The sequence below is a fragment of the Anser anser genome (genome assembly GCF_964211835.1).
Source record: "Anser anser genome assembly, chromosome: 4".
Classification (NCBI taxonomy): domain Eukaryota; kingdom Metazoa; phylum Chordata; class Aves; order Anseriformes; family Anatidae; genus Anser; species Anser anser.
Window position 1 is genome coordinate 69,786,664 of NC_139724.1, and position 25,074 is coordinate 69,811,737.

Genomic DNA, 25,074 nt, shown 5'->3' on the forward strand with positions numbered 1-25,074 from the left:
ATTTTGAAAGCCTTTGACAACCTGTTTTCTCGAGTCACTTTGGAAAGTGAAGTCCTGATGACGTTCAGGGAGATGGGAACTCCTGAACACCTCTGCTGCTTTAAGAGACAGCACATCCTTCACCTACAGAGTTTTAAATCTTTCCTCCTTCACCTACAGAGTTTTAAGTCCTGTATGTGGGGTCAAACATTTTTGAGTCCCTATATGTGAGAATGAGGGAGATGTGTTTAAAATAATTATAATAATAAATAAAAATAGACAGACACACACACATGTAAAACCCACAAACTTTACCTAAAAGTGTTTGTTTATGAGGTAATTATGGCTTTTTTTCACAGGTGATGCTGCTAGGAGCACTTTATACACAGGTAAAATGCGAGTTTACGTGGGTTTTGACACTTCAGACGTACTAGCAAAACATTTCAGCCTGGATAGGCGTCAGCTTATACGTTTATAGGTATTTGGAGAAAAAAAATAGCAGCAGTTCGTGACTCTCTAACATTCATTCAAGCAGTGTTTGCCACCAGGGGAGATGGGACATGTTGCGGTGCCCCAAACTGGGGCTGTGGTGCCCCCACCAGCTCCGCCGAGCCCCACTAGAGGGAGCCGCGGGGGCTCGGCCTAGGCCCCGGCCTAGGCCCCGCTGTATGGGTGACAGGCTGGAGGTCGTCTGGGCAAACACTAAATAAATTTAAACCCTCAGAAGATCAGTTCAGGGTGTGTTTTGGTTGGTTATTTCTCAAGGGGCCTTTGCGTGGTCTCCTTTGGCGAGCGAAGGTGTTGCCGGTGGGAGATGTTACGCTGTGAAATCGCAGGGAGTCGAAATGAGCTGTGCCGAGCGTGTGGGCATCTTTCCACACAGCTCCAAGGACGCACGAGAGCTTTGCCGAAGCGCAATCCTGAAAAAGCCTGACTTCTCCAATTCAGAGGAAATAAAAAGAAATTTGTGACTCTGTTGTGACCATTGATAAAGGGCCGGTGTGCCTGGGGGACAGCGAGCCAAGGGAGAGGGAGGAGCACTCGAAAATTTGGCTTCAGTAAATAGTTCCTTAAATTCAATGAGTCATGATTTTCTTTCAATGCACGCGGCTGTCTGTGTATAAACTCCAGCCCAGTGAGAAAAATATCCTTCGGTCATTCGTGAGAGCGGGTAATGGTTTCCTAAGGATTAATTCCTCCTGAAAGATATGGTCTGCATTCCTCTGGAAGATGCCCTCCCACAGGCCCTCTCACAGAACAGCACTAAAAATAGTGCTCAGCGCTTCCTGACGGCAGCGCACTGTTGCCATTTCTCTGGGTAGGTAGGTGAAGTTGCTTTAATTTACATAGCTCAATTCAGTTACATTTGCATGATAATGTTGTTAATTATCCACGGATTTCAAACCGAATGACGATTTCACAAAAAGATAAGGCACAGTCCTATTTTTCTTTCCTTATAGGTAAAAAAAAAAAATGTGCATGTGGTTTGCATAATTAAAATGGATTTTCTCCGTATGCGTTGCAGATTGAGGTGCAGGCTCCTCTGTCATTTGGCTGCTCGCTCCGTGTGCATGCTTCTGCAGCCCCAACTTGTGGTAGCTCATTTGCCCGTCCATGCTGCTGGGAGCGTGCATTCAGCCCCGTTAATAATCACTGGAGAAGGCTGTGCAAGACAAGCTGCTGTCCTGCTCCTCTGTGGCTTTGCTGCGGGATGGGCTGTTTGTGAAGGGCAGCAGCAAATCCTTCCTCTTATCTCCACGGAGATAAAGCAGCCGGTGGCTAAGGGTGCTTCTTCATGAGCAAATTCACAGGGTCTTTGCAGCACGTTTAGTCCTTGACTTTCCTGTGATGGTGGCAACTAAGTCATGGCAGCAAGATTTTCCCCTAGAGATCCCCGAAACCCTTCCCGGCCCAGGAGACTTTCCATAAAATTAAAATACAGAATGTTTTTCCACCTGCTTTTCCTTACATCACTTTTTCAGCCCATATCTTCAGAAAATATCAGACCCACTGTCTCTTCTGAGTGACCAAAGCAGCATCTCTTCTCCGTTTAAAAAATTGCCTTGTGAAAATGTGGATGCTCCCCTGAATTTTGTTGTCTGGCTTTGTCTGAAGCCCTCTTCTAGTCCCTCCTCCAAGAACAAGACAAGGTGGCCGAGGATGGAGGAACACTTCCAATCCTGGCACAGGAGCAGGAGTGTGCCTGGTCTAGATGCTGGGCAGACCTGGATGCTGGGTTGATGACATTAATGGATTGGGGAACTGAAACTACTGCCCTGGAGAGGAAGCAAGATCGTGTCTGCTGCTCCCTTCACACTCTTGGCTTTGTTTGCTTTGCATGGCTGGTTTCTGGACGGATAAAAAAAAAAAGTCTCCTGGCCCTTGAGATGAGGAAACTCTTGATGTCAAAAGGAGGTTGTGAGGGGTTCAAGATGTGTCCTTCCCCTGGGAAAGGGAAAGGATGCTCCCGTGGGACCTGACATATCCGGGACGCATGAAGCTCTATGTCTGCTAGTACTTAAACAAACGTTAATTAAAACATTTTAATGAGGATGTTTTGAGAACTGTGCATTGGTCTGTGCATGCCCTTCGTGAAATATTAAACACCCCTGCCCTTTCAGCAGAGTCCTTCTCCCCAGGTCTGCTTGCAAATGGGGTTTGACACCCCTGACTATTTTGGAATTAAACTTCTACAAAAATCTTAATGTGATCTTTGATGTTGCAGTCAAAGGAGCACATGCCAGAAAGTGTTTTGCTCTCTCCAGTTCATCGTCTAGTTGTGTTTGTTGATATTTTCCCATCAGGCCCAACAACAAACAGCTGATTAACTCGTTAGCCGAGAGCATCAAAGCACAGGGCGAGAGCATGAAATCTCCTGCTGTGTCCTCCAGCCGCTCCTCACAGCTCGGTGGTTTCTGCAGGGCCTGTCTGGATGCGATCGGTCTGTCCTGCACAGCTGCCCGTCTCGGTGACTCGTGGGCAGAGTGTACCCACTCCTTCTTCAGCCAACTTTTCCATGTTCATGGCTGTGCCGGTGCCAGGAACTCCCTGAGGCAACACGATGTGGAGGGTCTCCTGTGGAGAATTTCAGCCCTGTGATCACCCGCAGATAGCCATCAGGTACCCTGCGTGTCTCTTCCCTTCCACCTTCTCTTGCTTCTACCCCAAGGTCCTCCTGCCTTTTCTCCTCTTCATCTCCAGCATGTTCCTTTACATATATCCCACCAATCTCGCTCTCCTCCTTGCATGCAACCCTTCCCCAGAGCCTTGGTCCTCGATGCATGTGGCCGGCTCAGAGCCCAGCAGGACCAAGCTGGCTCTGCCCTTCTGAGCTGGTGAAGGGTCTGCGTTTATTGGCAGCACTGGATTCAGGTCCACTACGTGTGGCACCCTTAGAAGGCAAAAAGACCAGACTTTGCACTTGCAGAGAAAGAAGACTCGCAGATGAATTTCTTGCTTTTCTCCCAGAGCAAAGATCTTTGCAAGGACATTGCTCACACAGGCAGCACAGGGGGATCGAAGATCTTGGAGAACTCATCAGAAAGGCTAATGGGTTGGTAACAAACAGCAAGATGAGGGAGAGGAGATGGGCAGGGCTAAAGTGTTTTTACATCTCTAAATCTCAGTCTTGGCAGCGGTGCCGCTGCTGAGCTCCCGGTTCTCCCGCGCCCCCCTCTTTTGCAGCCCCTGGGCCTGTGCTTTGTTTGGCACCAAGTGCCAAATCAGACACTGCGAGCCTTGGTTTTGCAAATCTGCAACACAAGCAGGCGTGTTTGCAAAGATGGGTGCACGCTCACGCGCCCAACAGCACCTGAAACCACCTCCTGACACAGCGCCCCACCATAATGAGGCATAATCCCAGGTGCGAGGAAGTGGTTATATTTTTTTCCCCTTTGCATAAGGAGCTGCCACGGTGCGCCTGAGAAATAGATATCCAGCAGCAAGCCGCAGGCAGTGGGAGATGACAGATAAATGTTTAAATAATGTCTTTATTCTAGTTGAGCTGAAAAATAATTATTGGATTTGGGTCTTCAGCCAAGAAGCACCTTTGTTTCTGAGTGCTCATTGATTAAAACATCTTGTGCTTTCAGCTACGTTACCCTTCACACAGAGCATTAAAATAATATCTTTATTTGGAAGAAAAGAGGAATTTAGAGAGTGACCTTAATGTTTCTTGAGATTTGAAGAATTTCACCAAGCCCAGAGAAACTCCTACTTTTAAACTGGGGTAGAACAGGAAGTTTCTCTTGCATTGTTATTCACCCAAACGAGCCCTGGATTATATTTAGTCCCATTCATTCCGCACAATGAAAAGTGAGACTCCAGCCAATTTCCTTAAGCAAGGTTATTAATAAGCACCAGCACTAGGTGGCCGGCCATTTCTAAGTGGGGAAGGCGATGTATGCGGCACAACCACCCCTCCATCTTCTGACGCAGCGGATTTGACCCCTCAAAGCACTTTATGTCCTCTGCTGGGTACCCGTGCCTAAACACGGACCCAGGTGCAGCTTCCAGCCCTGCCTTGCCTGCCCATGCTTGCTGGCCCGCGCTCCAGTGGAGCTGCAAACAGACCATCCGGGGCAGTTTAGCAGTTTTTAAGCTGCAGCTAAATAATCTTTCAGAGGCTTCTTTGGGCTCAAGGCAGATCTGTGTAAAACTACTAATGCTGCTACTGCTGAACTGCAGATACTGCAACAGCAGCAAAGACCCCAGTGTATGGGGGCGTGTGTTGAAGCAGTCTGCAGGTCAGGAGCTTGGGTCAGAGAGGGCAGCTATAGCCTGGCTGTAATTCCTGGCTTCATCCTTTGCCGTCTGTGTATCTAAAGAGAAATTGATGGGGCTGTGCTGAGGGCTAGATGACAGACTTAAGGTGGCCTTATGCATGGCAAACTTCATACGTTTTCTTCCATTTTGTTGGCTATCACTAGGACTTGAAGTATCTGAGCTCAAAATATCTCCTGCCTATGCTCAAGTGCATCCTATATGACTGGAAGTTTGGCCCTGTAGGAGTGAGCTCCCTACCACCATCTCCATTTGTAGTCGCCAAGGGGAGAGGTCTGGAGCTGAAGGGTTTTGCAACACTTTCAGCAGTGGGATACACTTCCCTTTAGGCCCTGGGCAAAATTCAGACTATGTGATGTCTTGGCTTTGCTTGAACAGGAAAAACGAGTTGCTTCCCTCCTACTGGGAGTGATGGTGGGGAAGGGGTGGAGGTGACCTCTGTGCATCTACAAAAGCAAAGTACAGCAACATGTGGCTGTCCTCTTCACACCTAGGAGCCGTGGTGGGATGTCTCTGTAGGCTATGGGTGCAAGGAAAGAAAGGAAACAATGTGTGTCAACCACAAACTATCACCCTTGGGGTTCAAATGTAGAGGATGGAGGAAAGCTAGTCTAACTTCTCCCTGCAAACTGCCCAGGTACATAAAATAAAAATTATCTGGTGATCTGAAAACCAAACACTGGTCCTGGGAAGGTGACGCTCAGCATGGTCATGGGTCCGTGGACCGCTTGTACCCTCCATGCTCACCACATCAGCAGTTATGGCACTGAGACGTCCCAAAGCTCAGCAGTTTACACCTTTCTATCTTTGTGCAAACGCAGGCATTGCTGTGAGGCACCTGTTCCAGCCAGATTTGGAAGATCTCATCCGTAAGGACTGTAAATGGACTTACCTTTTTAAAGAACACCCAAGACTGTGTGCCGTCAAGGCATGGCATCTTCAAAACTGACACAAAACAGGTAGGTAAGGCCACCTAAGCCAGCCAAACATGCTATAAAAGCAAGTTATAAAAGTAACAAAATATTAAGCCACATGATTTCTTCAAATTTTAGCAAGTTTTATGTGTGTGTATGGTTGGCACTGCTCTGTTATTCCTGCCAAGCACTCAATTAGCACTTGAGTTAATAAGATGTTTTAATAGCTGTTAAATTAATCAACAACTCTGACACTGCTTCCCAGTGTTTTCCACGGGAAAGACATTCTTTCAGCCCAGTTTCTATGTTATCAGTGTCACTAATTATTTGTGTTTATTCTCTTTACTACACTTATTTGACTTCATTTGAAATTAGATGCAGTGATAGGGGATGTGTTTTCGTATTTTTCTGTAATGTGCTGAATAGATGAGGATTAGAGCTCCCAGCTATGAGAAAATGAGTACTCATAAGCATTTGTTCAAACAGAAATCACAGAGCCTTTTTGACAACTGTCATAATCCCTTTGATTTGCTCTTCGTCAGTGCTTTTGTGAGTTTGTTCACAGAAATGTTTGCCAAAATGAAAGTACTGCTAATAGAGGTGAAAACATGTAACAGCTCCGGAATACTTGTGAAAATGTTTGGGCTGACCTGTGCCGCAGCTATTTTTTTTCTGGTGGTCTGACAGCAATCCAGGCAGGAAAAAAACAATAGTTTGGGGTTGAGCTCATCAGTCCCTCAAAACAGCAAGTGTACTAAGAATAGAAGGAAAACACCAAGTAGAAGAAATTTACAAATAACTGAAGTATGTCCCCCAAACCATGGATTTAGAATTGTTTCGTCTGGGAAATGTTAAAGAACAAAAGCAAGCACATGACCTGTGGGCAGTTCGCGGCTCTGCACCAGCCGGGTGAGGGGGACGGAATCCCATCGAGGCTGGGAGCGGGGTCGGTGCGCGAGCGGGTTGCTGTAGGTCTCGGCATCTCCCCGGGTTCGTTCAAGCCCATGCTTCTGCTGTGAGTGGAATAGCCGAGGGCTGGAGCTGCGCTGAGAGAAATTAAAAGCTGTCATAAAATTATGTCATGTGCTGAATGTGCCAGCCTGTCGTGTAATAATAGCTAAAACTTTCTGTAATTAAAACAAGTAGCTAGTTATGGTGTCTGACTATGATCAAAGCTCTTTTGTCTGCTCTGACAGTTGGCACATGTGAAAGATTTTGGCTTACACGGAAAATACTGTTGTGGTTTTTCTCTCGGTTTTAAATGGCAAGAAACATACATCTCAGATTATCCCTAAACTGAAAGAAAACAGTAACGGGAAACTGAGAACCAGAATGTGCATGACGTAAAACGTCTACGATGTCTGGCAGAAGCAGCTCCTCTACCCCGAGATCATGCCTTCGGAGCAGTTGACCCGCTGCTGCAACGCAAACAGTTGAGTTGTGTCATTTTGTTTTTCTGCAGAGATGCGAATAAGGCATGTGGGAGCATTCCCAAAGGTACCGCGCTGCCTTTGTAAAGTAAGAATTGCTTTTGCATAACAAATATTTGTCTGAATTGTGACAAACCAATTGTCTCCCAGTAAAGGATTTTTTTCATTACTTGGACGGTAAAATATTTGAGATGTTTGATGGATCGAAGCTACCTTTCTGTTCATGACATTTACATTATTTTTCTGTACTTATGTCTGGTATCTACATTACAAAATACAGGGGTTGATGAGTAAAAGTAAACTGTTTTTGCCCTCAAACTCCTCTTCATCTCCGAAAAAAAAACAACCCAAACTAATCCAGAATTCCTTTTGCATCGCTGAAAACATCTACTTCCGCTTAGAAGATTCTGGGAGGACAAATATAAAGAAGTTGTAAAAAAACAGATGTGAACTGATTGGCTGAGGAACATCAGCCAATAATGTAATGTCTTAAACATTATTTTAGGCAACAAATCATCTGAGGGAAATGACCATCAGAGCGTACTGCTGAGCACTAGGATTTTTCCGTTCTTTTCCTCAAATTCTGAGGTACGTCACATGAAGATTTCCTTCTTCCACATCTTGCGCACAGTCGTGTCTTTTTGTGTTGCTTCTAATTTCAAGTTACGTCCTGAGAACTCAGTGGGCATGGGCTGAGTTTTTCCTCAAATTCAGGTATGTTTGATGTGGGTCTTCTCATCTTGGTCACGGTGAGCAGATTGGATTGTGAACTCTCTGCTCTACTTTGAAAAGCCACCCGGCATGCAGGTGTGCCTAAACCTTCCGACCAGAGGTTTTTCTACCTTTGCAGCTTATCAGAGAAGACAGGAAATCTTTCTCTCTCCTCGTTCAGGTAGCTGGCAAATAAAATGATCTTCAGTCATCTTGGGCCACCTCTGCTATAGAAGGCAGGACTTCTCTGGGAATAGTTGGGAGGTCTTTGGTCTGTGCGGTGCTTGGAGTGACCACAGACTCCACGGACCTTTTGGACCTGGAGCAAACTGCTGAGCACAGGACCCCTTCATCCCTTAAGCCTTGGCCAACATCCACTGCCAAATCCTGTTGACTGCCTTGAGGGTCTCCAGTGGTTTGTATCTTGGTAATGCCCCGTGTCAACTGCGCCTTTTCCACTTACAGTCTTGGCTCCACATAATTCTGTCTGCAGACAGACCCATCCTTCCCTCCGCTTGGGTACGTGACAATTGCTCTCCTGGTGTGTGAGGAGATGTTTCCCAAGCGTAGGGACAGCCATCCAGGGTGCCGGCAGCGTGTGCTCACGTGGACAGAGCAGTAGCACAAGAGCTTTGGTCCTTACCGAAACAAACCCTCGGAGCAAACATGATGAACCACAGCACCATGAAGGCTGCAGGCAACAGTGTCATTAACATATCCAGGGACATTGCTTCCAGGTGGTGACAGACGGTATTACCGTCATGTGCAGCACCAACAAGCAGTGCGCTGCGACGTTCCCTTGTCCCTGGCAGGAAGCTGTTGACCTATGGAGCTTTCTTATTAGATTAATTTATCCGCAGCTCACCTTCAGTGAACGCTTTTAATTGACAGCCTGACTGATCTACCTCTGATGGAAGATGAGCACTGTCATCTTGTAGACTGGTGTCTGAGGCAGGAGACATTTGGAAAGAAGCGTATTAACTGCAGATGCCAACGCAGAAGAACCAAACCTTCTGTCCTCAAAAAGGAAGGGGTCACAGGCTGCGGCTGGACCTGTTTCTGCTCCTGTGCTTGGTCTGAGTGCCTGAAATCTCATAAATGGTGATGGAGATTATTCTGTGGTGCCAAGGTACAGGCAGGAGGGAAGTGTCCCTCACCAAAAACACCGTCATACTGGGTGTTCATACGCTCACTGTGTGGACGTGCGTGTTGACTATTCACCACTAAGAACCTTGCTTACCATAAGTAACCTCTCTTTTTGCTTATATAGCCTTTTGTGAAGTTCTCTCAAGTCCTCGGGGATTCATTCCACTTGATAAAACAAAAGAATTGTTTGGCTGCTATTGTAGTTCGAAGTGTTTCTCAATATTGTATTGTCTCACACCAGGATACGGTTAAGTAGGAGAGAGATGGAAGCTGTATTTCAAGCTGGGCAAGGGAAAATTACACTGTAATTTGCATGGCTGCACTAGATACAGGAATCCACTGTGCACAGCTTAGTGCTTTCTCAAGCCGAGAAACTCCAAAGCAGAAAGGTTCCCTGAAACCTGAAGCTAAACAAAATGTTGCTCTTTTTCACCATCTAAGTTTTTGAGTAATGTGAGAATTGTACAGATGTTTAGGGCAACACGGTTCCTTGGGGGCAGGTCTAGGAAAATGGTATCTTCCATGATAGTAACCGGATTTTTTCTATGGCATTGAACATGTTGACTATTGACTTTCTGTGCTACTACTGTATTGACTCTTAGCTTTTTTTGCCAGAATATAGCTTTTCTTTTTTATTATTATTTGAGTCTGTGTGTGTATAAATGTAGACATACATACACACATATGTGTGTGTTTATGCACAGATATACACATGCATGGCCTGGGGGACTTGCCTGTATCTGTATAAATTCCATTTGGATTCTAAATTCTAAAGTTTCTATAAACTTTAACTCTCAGTGCGAATTAAAGTGTCTGTTTTATGGCAGAAGAATGATCTTACCTCCAAGTCAAGGACCATCAGCATTGTCATGGGAGCCCTTGGCTTTTCAGGGATCTCTTCAAAGGTGCTACTTGAAGAAAAAGAACAAAATCTCCAATCTTGAGAGACATAAAGAGACCAGATCCCACTGCAGAAGGGACAGACAGCCTAGGGAAATAAAAAATAATAAATAAATAAATAAATAAATAAATAAAAGACTTAATCTAGAAGCAGAAGACTGAGGAGAGAAAGAGGGATGAGTGAGCCAAAGCTATATGCCATTTCTTGAAAGACACCAGTCAAACCTCAAAGGGTTCAAGAAGCAGTAAGTACTCCCAGAAATAGAAAGGCATTCGGGTGTTTATTGTTTTTCAGAGGTGCTTTTATTATTTGCTGGGCTTCTAAAGCATACAGTGTAAAGCAAAGATGACTTTTTCCTCTGCAAATCTTTCATGTACATTAGACTAACACACACAAGATGCCAGGAGGGGCAAACCTGAAGAATGGAAATTTAGGGTGGAGTTATGGAAGGGATACTGAGCTCAGGGCAGATGGGTAGGAGCTTCGCTGCCCCCAAGGGGGACATCAGTCAGGGGGCTGCAGCATTGGCCCAGCAGGTTCAGAACTAGATGGTTGCCTAAATCCAGATATTTGAAAGCCCGTTGACTCAGATGGAGATGCTGGTGGCATCCACAGCGCCAGAGTTAGATGGAGTAAAAAAGGACCCAGTGAACAATATATTTCTAAATCAAGAAGCATCACTTTTGAACAAAGCAAGATGTATAACATTAGGACAGTACATATTTAAATAAAAGCTTAATCTTTAAGCCTGAAGAGCATACTCCCATGGCTGTCACTGAAGTGAGTGCAAGATAAAACCCCAATACAATATAATAAACATGAAGAATTCCTAGAGGGAGGGATCTCAAGGTGCTTTGCAACTGTAAATGATACAGAGAAGACTAATAATTAACAGTATGCTGTGAGCTGGGGTCTCATCTCCTGGAAACCCCTGCAGAGAAGAATGGGGAAGGTTTCCCAGATGAACATGAAGTGCTGTAGGAAGGAAGTTCAGTATCCCCTCCCTCCTGGGTATGAAGAGTTTGAGAATATTCTACGGGCTTTTTCAGTAAATCCTTTCTCTGTAACACATGCAGTTCAAGTTCCTGGGCTCCTTAGCTGAGCGCTGTCCTGCTTCCCTGTACCGTGCAATCCCACGAGGTCCTGAAGGTGGCTCAGAGGGCATTAGCTACACTGTAAAGATTTTTTTAATTGTAATTTTTGATTGAAACATATGTAGTCTGCCCAGAAAAAAAATGATGAGCAAAGGCATAAGCAGCTGTAATGAACATCTTGGTGCTGTGGTCCATATTGCCACCTCCCAGAACAAGCAGAGTAAATGGGCCTGGTCGTGTCCTTCCACCTCTGCCTTCCCCAGCCAGCTGCACGTCTCCGGCTTCTGGCAAAACATCTCTCACCCTGACAACTGTGAATATGTTTCATGTGGTCAGAGACTGCTGGAGAAACGGGACAGAAATTCATCCTGTTGTGCTAAATCCAGCAATTATCTGCATATAAATATAATTTATGCTTTTCCACTTGGAAGGAAATGGCCTTATCAGCTCACTCTTGGATGAAAACAGACACGGACACTGCGAGCCCAGCCAAGTGCCCTTGCTGAGAGGAATCAGTGGCCTTCCCTGATCTCTGGGTCCATGCGTTTCTGGCCCTTTGGGGAAGGAGTTGTGCCATGTTGTGTAAAGCATGTTGCCAGACAGGGCTGCTGAAGGGGAGCGGGGAGCATGGAGATAGCATGTGGCGGCTGTGCTGAGCCAGGTACTGGGAATTGATATGAAAGCAGGGAAGGAGATGTGAAGCTGGAACAGGTTTGTTGGGTCAAATGCCTTTTTTTTTTTCCTTTGAAAAAGACTGTAGTCCTGCTGCCACTCAGATCAATGAAATGATGCTATTAAATTCAAAGAAAGTAAACAATACTAGGCCTTAGAACCAACGAAAGCCTCTCTTCCTTGCCTGAATCTTCAAATCATTTCTCCTTTGAGTCCTTCCTCGTTCCTCCTTTTCTATGTATTTTCATCTCAAACTGCACTAGGTCAAACCCATGAAGTCCCACAGCAGGAGGCTGGAACTAGATGATCTTTAAGTCCCTTCCAGCCCGAGCCACTCTATGACTCCATTCTCAGTCCTGTACAGATGATGACTATGCACGTACAGGTGGACTAAAGCATTATCTTTAACAAAAATATAAAAAAAAAATCTGAAGTTCCCTGCTGCAGCAATACATGAAAATCAAACCAGTTACAAGGATTACAGGGTAGCATGAAGGTTACATACAGCGCTCAGCGATTCGGCACAGCCACATACAACAGCAGACAGCTGTCCACATGTCCATCAGGAAGCTCAGCGCCCCCTTTAAACTCTCCTAAGCAATCTCCTGGGAGGACATGTTTTTATTCCATGTTCTCTGATGGCCAGAAATGTGATTTTTTTAACCTCGGAAGAACAGTGATGTGGCTGAGACAGATCAGAATTTGGCAATGCCCACTGGTGGACTCCATGTGCTTCTCATACAGGGCTTGAGATGCAAATTTCCCCCGCAGCCAGGCCAGCGCGATGGGGTGGGCAATTGTGCACCGCTCAGCCGCTACTTACAAGGGAGTCTGGTATGCTGGAATACGTCTTGAACCCCCAAAAGCTGAGCTCTGAGCAGGAGCGAGCCTGATGGTGGGCTGATTTCATGGGGCAGGTTTAGGAGGACTTTTTGCATTCAGCTCAGAGGTGGAGAAGTGGAGCTGCTGAGAAAGGGGGAGTTTTAGCTCTTACAGATTTCATTCAGTTGCTCCAATGAAATAAATACACCCGCCTTAAACAATTGAACAAGGTATTTACTGCCTGTGGTTTAACAACTGTACTAAGTCAAAGGGACCAGTCAACTAGAGCCTTATAATTCTTTTCTGAAGAGAGGATGAGAGAAAAAAAGGAGATGACAATGCAGTATTTATAATAAAGATGAAACGAGTGGAACTCAATGGCGCCAGCAGCCCCGGAGCTCCTGCTGCTTGGGCTAATGCATTTTGCATTAGCACGTCTGGATATCTGGCACTGGAAGGTCCTGAAAATGCTTTTACAAAATAGCGGCATTCTCAGACGGGCGGCATTTCCTCCGAGCACCATCACCACCAGCAGCTGATGCAGCTGGGATGGGCAGCCCCTCCAGCTGGGGGCATCACCACAAACATGTCAGGCAACTGAGAGCGAGCTGCTTTCCACTTGCACCTGGGTTGCTTTTCGCTCCACTCACCTCTGCACAGTGATAAAAAAATGGCTGAGTGACTGGCATCCCAGGATCACCCTGCTCGGAGAGACCAGCCAGCACCTCCTTGGGCAGGGCTGGCACATCCATCCCTGGCTGGGAGCAGGGGCTTGTCCCACTGCTCAGCACCTCACCGGGGTCACGGCTTCCTCACGTTATCACGGGGGATACGTGGGCAGCTGGACTTTACAGTTAGCCTGCGATCACAAAATTACATCTGCAAGTAGATTTGCTCAGCATTGCCTAAATAAATAACATCTGTGTTGCAAGAACCCCAAGATGTGTATCCCACACTACTCCACCACTCCAACAGCTAATCTTGTATTTGCTTTGGAAGCCATACAAAATCCTCAAAGGAATTAATAGCCAGCAACTGCATGTCACCAGAGCAATTTAATTTTCATTCTTTCCCCCACCAGGCTGCAGAGATGCATGTGTCTCTTATTTCTTCCTGAAACCTAGACTTGAAAACTCTCAAGTTGTTCTGTCTTCCCATAACCCTGGGGAGTGATAACAGCAGCGGTAATGAGCAAAGACCAGCAGCATCCCAGGGCAAACTCTGGGGCAAGAGGAGAAACTGCCTGGGTGTCAGTGTCCCCAGAAGCCAGTGGTGAATGTCACCTTCTTCTTAATGACTGTGGTGATAGAAAGGGGAAATTCAGCACTTTAGGGTTTTCTTTTGTTTTTGCCATAAGCGAATGACTTCTTTTTCCAAAAAATAAGTGATACTGGAATCTACTTCAATAATTCTTAAAATACGTTTCTCAGATGCTGGTTTCTTTCTTTTGGCCTGACCTCGCTGTGGATGAGCTCCTCTCTGCACAGCAGCAGCACGTCAGTCTGAGGGGGAAGTGAGAACAGCACCAAAAAGCCTGGGAACAAACCAAAGGGGAGGGAGGCAAGGAGAAGAAAATAAATTCCTGAAGTTGTTGTCCTGGTTGTTCTCAGGTCCAGCTAAGAACAGGACCCGTTCCTTCCAAAATAAGGCTGATCTCCATCTCTGACCCCAAATGGAGGAAGAGCAGGACTGGCGCAGCGGCTCTGATCCCAGCTAGCACTGAACCTCTTCTTCACGGGCAAATGGCTTTCGGCTTCATTTTTCAGCAAGGCCTTTTGTTCTCAGTAGGACATGCTGGTGCTGAGCTCTTCAAAATCTGCCCTTAATATCTGAACCTGATACATGAGAAATACTTATTAGAGCCACAGGATGTGGGCAGGGTTGTTTAGCTATCATAGCACAGTGCCTAGAAGCTACAAAGTAGGGAAAAGTCCAAGTCATGCTGCTTTTCACTGCTAACCCACTTGCCTACCAACACTGCAAAGAACGGGCATGCTGACTTCACGCGAAATGGAGGGTAAAAAGAAATCAACACCTACCGATGTTTTAAGAAAACACCAAACAAAAAACCAAGCCTCTAAAGCAGGCAGAGCCCCAGCTCCTCACACACAGGCTGCTGAGGCTGGCCGGGATGCGGCCTGGGCCTGGAGGTGAGGCACGGACTGAGGTTTTCACCTCACCCATTGCTGGTCTGAAGAGACCCCCAGGCCAAACGTCACACCGAGGAACCTCCGTGTCAGGTCTCCAGTGCTTCTGTGAGCCCTGACTAGAAATTCCAGGAGGAATTGGGAGTATTCAGCAGCACGGACGTTGCCTGCTTCCAGGAGGATGTGCCGCTGGCCTCGCTCCACAGGTTCCTTGGGGAAGGGCTGAGCTTGAACAGAAAGCTGCTCAAAGTTTGGCAGGCTTTTTTAAGGGATCGCTGAAGACCCTGGAATTGCAGAAGGTGCACGTCAGGGCAGAGTCCTCCACTTCCTCATGCAGAAAAGCCAAGAAGTTGACTCTGAAAAAGATGCTAAAGAAAGCAGCCAGGCAGCAGGAAAGGAACCCTTGTGGTCCTGCCCCAGCACAACTCTCTGGTGGGATGCATTTCCTTTTTTTTTTTTTCTCAAGCATTGCTGCCTTCTTACCATCTCAGTGTTACCTCTCCTGCATTGTTACTTCTTTTTCTTCCTGATAGCTTTGGTCTCCAGCCTTTGCTGTTCACGGTTTAGCAGGTGAGCTGGGCAGCTGGTTTCCTGTCCAGGCAGTGCCTGGAGCCGCAGCGACAGAGCTGGGAGTGAAAGGCCTTAGGTGTCACCTGCTGTCTGTCCCCTCGGTCTGAAGAACCTATTGCATGAGGAAAGAAAGTCCTAAATAACCCCTTGGTGTTAAATTGGCCTGAGGAGTAGGACAGCAGGAAATCCAGGGCTGTGCTGGGTCTGTCACTGCCCTCAGCAATGACTCGTGTGGATCCAACCAGGCAGTGAATATTGCTGAGGCAGGGAGATCTCTGAAGTGCAGCTCCCCCAGGATATCTGGGAATTGCCTGAGGAACGTTGTGAAGAAAGCCTAGGAAATCAGGAGCAGTGGGAAATCTGCACAGGTCAGATCCTGGGGGGGATGAAGGGGAGGGAAAGGAGAGGTGCAAGGTGGCCCCGTGCAGATGCGGGCTCTGCAAAGGAGACTCTGCCCTCCCAAGCACACACACGGCACACGCTGTGCACAGGACACACAGGGTTGTGGCTGCAAGGGTAGCTTGGGACTTGCCCTGCTTTGGAGCATTTCACCACATTACTTGATTTGTCTCTTCAGGTACTTTTCTGGTGTGTATTTTCATCGGGATGTGCTTTGCTAATGCAGCCACATGTAAAAAGCAGTCAGGATATACTACATAAAAACAGGAAAGATCTTTAATCTTAGGGTCATGAGAATGACACTTGACCTAGCAAAGCTACATTTGCTGTTGCTTTACTTTTAATGCAAAAAAAACTTGTACTTGTTTTCCTTTAGTACTGACAGTGCTTCAAGCCTCTGGATTTCAGCAGCGTCTCCAGCTATGAAGCTTTAGATGGGTGGTGGGTCCAGGTAGGTCTTGAGAGGACTACAGTAAACTAACAGGTGATACCATCACAGAAGAGTTCAGGTGTTGATCTTGCTTTCTTTCTATCCATTCCTTCTTTTGTCTTGAAATACATCCAAGAGTCTCTTAAATGAATCGGTGTTCTTGGTTCATTGCTCGTTTTCTTCAGGTAGTGAATATTCTTTCCCCTTTTGGGGTGAAATAATTGGAACGACGCAAGTGGATCGAAACAAAAGTTGCAAATTAAATGACGCTCTACATACTGCTTAATAAAATAAATCCATTTTAACACCTGAATTCATTGTATAAGCAGAACTGGGAGGCTGAAGACCAGAAAGAATGTGAAAAATTGCAGTGACCCTAAACTTGAGTCAAGCAGTTGGAGCTCTGCTGTTGGAAAACTGTGGCAGATCCATGCTGTTTTTAAAGACAGCGATGACCCTGCAAAGAAAGCTCAATGGACCGACTTCCCAAAATCACATGGTAAAGCCTGTGATGAAAATGTACCACTTCAGAGTGCGGATACAAGGCACAGACATCACGTATGGAAGTCCCTGTACCTAGGCTGAACTTTACAAGGGGATCTCGCCTTTATGAATGCTTCCACCTCAGGTTTCCACGATGGGATCACTCTTGCATGAGGTCGCTCACCCCGCTTTGGCAGCAGAACAAGTCAGCTCGCATTTAGCACAAACAGGCAGCTGGTATGGGAGAGGAATAGTGTCTGCACCCTCTTCTGCTGCCTCCTGTCTCGACAAACTCCAAGAACATCACTTTGTAGGATCAGACCACACGTAGCTTATCTAAAGCTGCATTGCAGGCAAGGGGCAGAAAACCCTTGTCTCACTCTCCTGCGCTATCAGAAAACTTCTACAGTTTCTTAGGCATTTGTCGCAGCACCACAATCCGTCCTTTTGAGCAAGAACACCTGCAGCAGGATCAGGTTTTATCCAGCACCAGGTATGCTGATAACGCTCCCTAATCGGCCCCAGAGCCCTCCCCGCTCTATTTCCACTGGAGCTATTTTTAAGTGACAGTGTGATATATTTATATATATTTTTTTTCTTTCGCTCATTTGTCAGAGGAAGAACTGGTTGTGCCATGCGTGTGCTGTGACAAGAAACTTCCAGTTATTTTGCAGCCCGTTCCAGCTGGGATGGAGGCAGGGCTGGAGAAAGTGCTGACTGCAGGCAGGGTGAGCCCTCTGGGGAGCAGCGACCCTGCAGACCTCTTCCTGCCGGGCTTCCCCAGCGTCCAGCTGTGGGAAAAGCCTTCTAGGTTTCGTGTGACCCTGGCGCTGATGTTGGCTTGGGCTGGGTTCTGTAGCTGGGGTTGTTTTATATGTAGCTGAGCTGCTACTTGCACAGAGGTTGGTCGGGTTTGGTTTTGTGTGTGTTATTTTAATTTTTCCCCCTCGAATTGCACCAGATTTTCAAGGAATTACAAATTAGGCTTAGTTTCTGAATGGCCTCGAGGCACAAGCATCTAAAAATCAAAACCTAACTGAAATGTCCAAATGGCAAGTGTCACTGCACAAACTATTCACATTTTATCTCTTCAACAGCTTTCTCAAACGTTGACTCCGTCGGTTCCGCCTCAGTGTCTGGATACGGCTGCGGGTTCCCAAACAGGCTTTGCATTTCATTTTTTTCCTCGTTCATATACTTCAGAGCGACACTAGCCACTTTCCAGCCCCTGGGGATTTCTTCTGGCTGAAGGGAACATGAAACGCCCGCAGGAACGGTGCTGCTCCCCAGGCCCCCAGCACTGCTGCACGACAGTTGTCCCACAGCTTCGCACCAGGATTTCCTCGCCCATCACATTGAGACGCGAATGGCTCACAGTAGATAAAACCCTACTGAGAAATATGGATTGCCTGTTTATGTGCAGCTTTTGGATATAAATCATGCCTAATTAAACGCTGGAAAATTACATGCTCCAGTTCTACACTCGCTGTTTAGACATGGGCTCGAGATTCCTGGTTTTACGCCTCTGAGTAATCTGAGCTCACCCATGGTTCGTCCCATCGCCTTCTCTTGTATGTAATAAGTAAAAGTCTGCCTTGCTACAGAGCTAATCCCATGGAGTGCAGCAGGATTTCAGCTCAGGTAGCCTGAGCACCTCTCCCTCCAAGAAACGGTGCTGGAGCCAGGCTCTGGGGTCCGTGCTCGGAGCACAACCGGAGCTTTACTCACATTTTCTGCTCTGACCTGGCAGCCCCAGCAGCTGCAGCAGGAGGGGGAATTGCATCTCGGCATAGCCTGCGTGCTGCCAATTCCCACCAGTTATTGAGGCCTTGTTTTTTTTTTTTTTTTTAATTGCAGAATCCAATAAAACTGGATTGAAACCAAGACGCTATTTTCCCATCAAGAATCTGACTGACACTCTAAAATCTCTTAAATTTTCTAGTTGCTGTGATTAATCTAGAAGCCATTGGAAATACCAGAAATCGATGGGCTAGATATTAAAGAGATGTTGGACCCTCATCATTTCTGCTAGCTTTGGTTAAGATTCCTAAGGCAATAATGGAAGCTGTAAAAATATGTCCCTTATTCATCATGGCTTTACGTCAGGAGTTTACTGCTCTAATCATTAACCAGCCTGCTGCAGTATCTATGAAAATGGCTTTGCAATATTTATGAAATGTGACCTTTGTTAATTCAATGTTACAAAGTGTTAGATTCATTCTGTTTGCAAGTGGAACAGATTTCCAAACGGCTCTGCAATTAGTACAGTTTGATCTAACCAGCCTGCCTCTGCATGGGGTAGCCTTCCCCTGGAACAGCAGGACTGCTGTCAGAAATGAAATGTATTTTCCATACGGCTGAAAGTAAGGCTGCAACACCTGCTTGCACTACATCATCTTTGGCAAAGGTAACTGCTGAGTGGATATTCCCCATAAAGGAAAGAAGGAACCAGACCTAGAAATCTTTTTGTAATGAGAAATGCGTGAATTAAAAAAGTGCACGTGGCCAAAAATGTTTGCTATGTGTAATACCGTAAGGAGAAAACAAAAGGAAACAGGACGGTCTCAGGCTGGAACGTGCACTCTGTGCGATTCTGCAATAGGTACAGATAAAGGAATTGCAAGTGGGAGCAGGAGGATCTGGAAGGAGCCCAGTGGAGTCAAGATGCTTTGGTGCGTGGTTCTCCAAACCATTCCCCAGGGCCACCCTTCGGAGGGGATGGTAAGGTCCCTCACCACCTCAAAAGTCCTTCTTCCTGATCCAGCTCCTGCTACCATCAATTTCTGACTCCCACAGGACAACCTGTGTGACTCCAGTGCATATGGCATTTCGGAGGAACGAAATTTCTTCGGAGTGACACGTGCCAGAGGAGCACCACGCAGTTCAGTGATCACCACCAGTGTGCAGCACCCGCAGCACTAACACCATATTCTTTCCATCCCCAGAGCTCCGCAGGGCCAGTATCAGAGCTGTGCTTTCTGTACAGGGAAACAAAAGCCCGTATGACATAACACATCGTGAACAAAACTGAGAAGTTGCATCTCCCAGCCCCTGCTTTAGCCCCCTGAGCTTGTTCACTAGTGATGGACTAAATTAGAGTTTGCTTTTATGAGCTGAGATATCTCTCGTGTAAGCTCTATGTAGAGCCATAAAAGACACCAGTTTGGTCCTCTGTAGATCTGTTTTATTTTCCTCTAGCGTGACACACGCCTGTACTTTCCTTTACAGGAAACAAACATCCTCCCTGATAAAGCAGGGACTGGAAAGCCACAGAGGCACCACCTTCACACCCTGCTCCAGGCGTGGGAACAGAGGCAGCCTGGGGAGCTGGGGCTGGCTTTATTCTGGCCAAAGTGAAGACGGGTCTGAGCAGAGGTTTCTCTCTCTGGGAGCCTACAGGAGCTGAGCAGCTGGATGCGAAAGCTCCACAGGCTGCAGAGCAAGTCCTGCCCCTGCTCTGCCACCAGCGTCGGTCCTCCACGGTTCCTGGTTGCATCCTAAAATTCCTGGCTGTCTGCAAGCCTGGCCAGCAGTGCCTGACGGACCTCCCTTCTCCTGCTGACCCTGATGATGAGCTGGTGAGCAGAGGAACTGCTAAGGAAGCAAATGCGAGTTGTGCCTGTGAATGACGTGGGTTTCTTGGCACCTGGCCGAAAACGGTGGCACTCGTTCCCAGAACGCGGCAGAGCGGGGTGAATCCTGCTTCCTGCATGTCACTGGGCTGTCCCCCGGGGGAAAGGGGAGGCACAGAAGGCTTAGCAGGGAGACAGCGGGAGAGGAGCTCGCGTTACGCACTTACATGCTGCGGTGATGTGGGAAGCGGAAAGAAGAACGGCCTGGAGGTGCTGGTACCACGAACCACAGAACTGCTGGTAGCAGCGGTGAGCGGGCGCCTCCGCTCCCACCAGCCCAGCCCTGGAGGTGCATTTCAGTGGCTGACCTTCTCATTTCCCCTAAACTGTTTCCAAGGGCAGGAACGTTTGGAAGGGGTTAAATCACTGAACCAACTGGCAAGAAGGAAAAAATGGGAGAGCAAACGTGAGACCAGGGAGCAGGGGAAGAGCAGCAGGGTGAGCTCAGCCTCCGCCGGTGTCCGAAGACCGTGAAAACACAGGAGGTCACGGCTGCCCTCCAGCTCCTTGCTGGGGCTCCATCAGGTGCATTTATTGCCACCGCGTGTGCCCTTACTGGTGCAGACTTGGTGACGTGCTGGGGCCCCTGGTTATCCCACAGCTCTGAGGCAGGCACAAATCCAGGGAAAGAGAGAGGCCGAGAGAGAAGTGGTTTGGGAAAAACATGTCTAGAAAGCCCCGAGGTCCCGTTGGAGAGGAGTGTCAGAGCCAGGTTCCTCCCCACTGTGCTGAGCAAATTGCTCTCGGCAGCGAGTCAAGGCAACGTTTTCTCTTTTCAGGATCACGGGTTGCTCTGTCAGACAAAAGAGTTTTCTGCTACTGCATCCTTCCTCAGAGATACGGCTCTGTCCACCACGTGCTGCTGTCCTCTTCTAGCAAATACACCCAGGAGTAAGTGTTGGGCCACCAGCTCTGAGAGCACCACGCGTCTTGGCGATGCCCGCAGCACAAAATCCCCATTCAGTTTCACGTCTTCTCTTTGCCCTTTTTTTTTTTTTTTTTTCCAACCACTTCAGCATTTCTGACCCTCTAGAGGGGTTTCTACCTTTGTCCCTGCCATAATTAGGAAGTTGAAAGCTGTGATTAATCTACAGGTCTCCTGTCAAACACAAAGGACCTGAGAGCTTGGTGAGCAAGGGTGTGGATAAGGCCGTCTGGAGTGCAAGGGGAGTCCTCCTTATGATGAGGAGAGATTTTCCCTGGGTCCCACTGGCTTGAAGAGAAGACCACAGCCACATTTTTCGGTGATTTCTGGAAAGTCCCCCCCACAAGGAGACGTTTTATGGTGCACTGTCCATGGCAGTCCTTCTCTCTTGCCAATGGGCACCGCAGAGCTTGCTGGGGCCCTCCTCTTCCTCACCAACATCACCTTTCCTACGCTGCAGTTTGTTGTGTTGATTCGGAGGCATTTTGAACAGCTGTTTGAAGGAAGGGACACAGCGGGTGTGAGCGATGCTCTGTCCATGAAGACGTGGGCAGCGCTGCTGGAGAGTTTGGTGCCCCACATCCATGCTGCCCCTCTGCATCCATCCCTGCCGCCCTCAGCACAAGGCACGCTACATTTCAGCAGTGCTGGGTTTTAAAACCTGCTTTCCAGCTGCCAGGAGAAGGTCAGGTTCCTGGATGAAAATGCTTTCAGCTGAATAAATCATAAAAAAAATAATAGATATTTGCAGACACAAACAGTAGGTATTTCCTGCAGTGAAAAAAATCACAATTACAGCCTTTGTGTGGCTGTTTACTAACACGTAACATAACTGCAGGGATCAAAAGTGGGGGAAAGAAACTGGGTTAAAGGATTTTTATTTTTATTTTTTAACATGAAGTGTTCTCCATAAAGCTATTATGCTGAGAGGATGACTAATGTAACCAGTGTGTGTTCTGAAGCGTGTCATGAACACTTTTTATGCTTTCTGAGCACACAAAGAGAAACCCCAGGAGAGAATTAATTTACAAATCTGATTAAGCGTAGTGCCTAAGTGGTAAAAACCATCACACGATAAATAGGAGGCTCCACAGGTAAGCAAAGAGCTAAAAAAAATAAAACAAACAAACTCCGCAGAGAGCCCAGATGTGCACATTTTGGGTAGTTTAATGTATTTGATTAGATGTCAAAGGCACAAACAAACAGTGAGAGCAGAGGTCATTATTAGCAATGTATTGCTTCCTACCTCCTCCTCATGAAGCCATCATACTCCCCGTCTCGTGTAAAGCATGCGGCGTTATTTGGGAAGCAGAGGCAAGCTTGTAAACAGAGGAGTGAGTCATCTGATAGGGTTTTTCTACCTGATGTCAGGACAGACGTACAACAGCACGGTCCTCTGTGCAGTAAGACATGGTGTGGACCACGAACCTGCCATCTCCTGGGGGTTTTGTCCCCGCCGGGCACAACCCATTCCCCCGCCGCTGGCCCACGCAGCAGGACCCAAGTGTCCCAGCTCCGGCTCCTTCCCCTTGGGTGCGAGAGCTGGGCTGCTTCGCACAGGGCCGTGACCACCTCCTGGTCCCAGCCTCCTTCTGCAAGATCCCAGCCACCTCGGTCTTGACAAAAGCTGCCTTTTGTACGGGTCTCAGGAGCCTGCATTCATTCATCCTTAGTCTATGACAGTATTTCAGAAGCGAGCAGTGCTATTGCTCAGCAATCAGAGTTTAACTGCCTTCAGGGACTTTCTGAGCTCACAGGAGCTAGGAGTTTAATTACAATCCCTCCTAGCTGTAGATCAGGGGTGCCTTCAAATGCCAGATAGATGTTCATAGTACGTTAAAGCTTTAAGTCTCATCAGGGCACCTCTTACAGCTATCTTTTTATATCCAGGTATATACTTCCACTAATTTTTTCACCCTCTGGGATAACTGCCAATACACAGAACATTTTAAAGCGATCCTCATCGTTTCATTCAAAACTAGAGAGGTGACAGAGTTACTCGGCACGACTTGAACTTCCCCAGGTAAGGGAGCGGGTGATGAAATGCCCTGTGCTGGTGCTGTGCTGGCAGTCACCCGATACAGGCCCAGCTTCCACATCCGAACAGGAGGCAAAAGTGAAAATCCATCCCACGTTACAGCGGTCCCAGTGAAGAAAAGAAGGGAATTTTGCGGCTAAAGCCTTGAACTAGACTTGAAGTACCCAAGTTCAGCTGCAGACCTGGGGATTTCTCTGTTTCCACTTGCCTCTGCACAGGGGAGGTTGAATTATAAGATCTTTCTCATACCTTTGTCTGCTTTCTGTGCTGACTGTATGATCTGCAGACCAAAACCAGCTCTCTCACTATGCGTATATCACCTAGAATAGACGACCTGCCTTGGTCTCCTTAGGGACCTGTAGATACCAAGAGACCAACAAAGAAGAAGGGATGAAGAGCTGCCGGTGTCCTGACTGGTCAGAAAAAGGAGAATCCATGAAGCAATGCCCTGGAACTGTGTCTGCATGTAAAACGTGCGCTCACTTACACAATGCTGGCACTGCCAGCGAAGCAGGAGGCTGCGTCCTCAGCCCTGAGCCTCTGCAGCACGGCCGCAGGGAGCCCAACACCTTGGGCCTGGCTGAGGCAGAGGATCTGTGCCATGTGAGAAGAGAGGGATGGGAGCAGCGGGAAGCCACCGGCAACAAAGGAAGGAGAACAAAACCAGGACAGACGGGATCGGAGACACAGAGCCAAACACGGGCAAGAAAACAGACCTGCAGAAAGCTGGAAGGAAAACAAATAAATCAAGTAAGCTAAGTCCTCCATTATCCCTCCCCCTCCCTTCTTCAACCTCACTTGTACCTTGTTATTGAAATTTTCTTCCAATTTAAAATCAGTGCATGGACACAACAGATGTAGTGCCCCACATGACACTTGCATGGCAAACATCTGCCTGAGGATGATGATTTCTCTTTGTATTTTTTTGCCTTTTTCAGACATCACCTTTAGCAATTGCAGTGCTGTGTAGGTACCACACGGCTGGGTTCTAACCACTCTGTCGTGCAGCGTGTTACATTCTGGTCTCCAAGCAGATACAGCGTCTGAAGAAATTTTATTTTATTTTATTTTATTTTATTTTTTTGCATGCAATGTTGTTATCAGCATGTTGGTGTCTTTTAGAGGCTGTGCCTTCTCCCTTTCACCCCTGTCATGGAAGTGTTTTGAGGCTGTGGAGCAAAGGTCTTCGCTTTGCTGGAATTCAGTGTCTCGAGCAAAGCGCCGAAACCAGCTCTCAGCTTGGAAGTTGAGCTGCGAAGTAGTACAGGCCAGCACCACATACCATCATGGTTGGCCAGAGCTACACGGCCTCCCACCCACAATCCCTGAAAAAAGCGTTCACTAAATCACTTCCATCCAGACAGCGATGGTTAAGAGTCTGCCAACACTTACAAACCCATTAGTGTGATTGATTTCCCAATATCTAATTAATTGCTGCAGATTTCCCATTTCCACTTTACCTGTGTTGCCATTTGCTCGAGAAGAGCAGACACGCTGTCAACACAAGGTGACAGGACTGAATTTTCCCTTGTCCTATCCCTTGCATTTTTACCCCGGACTGGTGCAAAACTCCATCCTGCCACAGGCAAGAGTGGCCCAGGAGGTCTCTGGAGACCGGGAGCTCCATCTCCTGCCCAGGGCTGCTGCGAACGTGCCTGTCCCAGCAAACTCTGCCAAAATTCCCTCACGTGCTGAAGATCCCAAAGGCTCCCCAGGTGACCCAGCCCGGTGCCTTGCTGCCCCACGGTCACAGCGCTTTGCTGGTACCCAACCTCCTTGCTGCAATCTCTGTGCAGAGCTTCTTCCTCTCTCGGATGCTGAAAGCTGATGGTTTCCTGCTTGCATTAGTTGTTTTTTTTCACATGAGAAAGGGAGCTTGTTATAGTCATTTTATCTGACTCTTCACTCAGTTTCCGTACTTATCCCAATAAAAGAGAGTGGAAATTGTACTTGCTTTATGTGGAGTAAGAGACTACGTAAGACAGTGCAAAATCCAGCC

At 47.3% G+C, this 25,074-nt stretch overlaps 1 long non-coding RNA gene across 2 annotated transcripts; it reads left to right on the forward strand.

Moving 5' to 3' along the window:
* The first annotated feature begins 231 nt into the window (after nt 1–231).
* LOC310899145 lies at nt 232–25,010 on the forward strand. Of its 2 annotated transcripts, XR_014584032.1 has the most exons (4): nt 232–3,099; nt 5,583–5,720; nt 17,578–23,825; nt 24,014–25,010. It is a non-coding gene; the product is annotated as an uncharacterized lncRNA (long non-coding RNA). The 2 variants fall into 2 exon arrangements; XR_014584031.1 differs by having other exon boundaries at nt 17,578–25,010.
* Nucleotides 25,011–25,074: the final 64 nt, after the last annotated feature.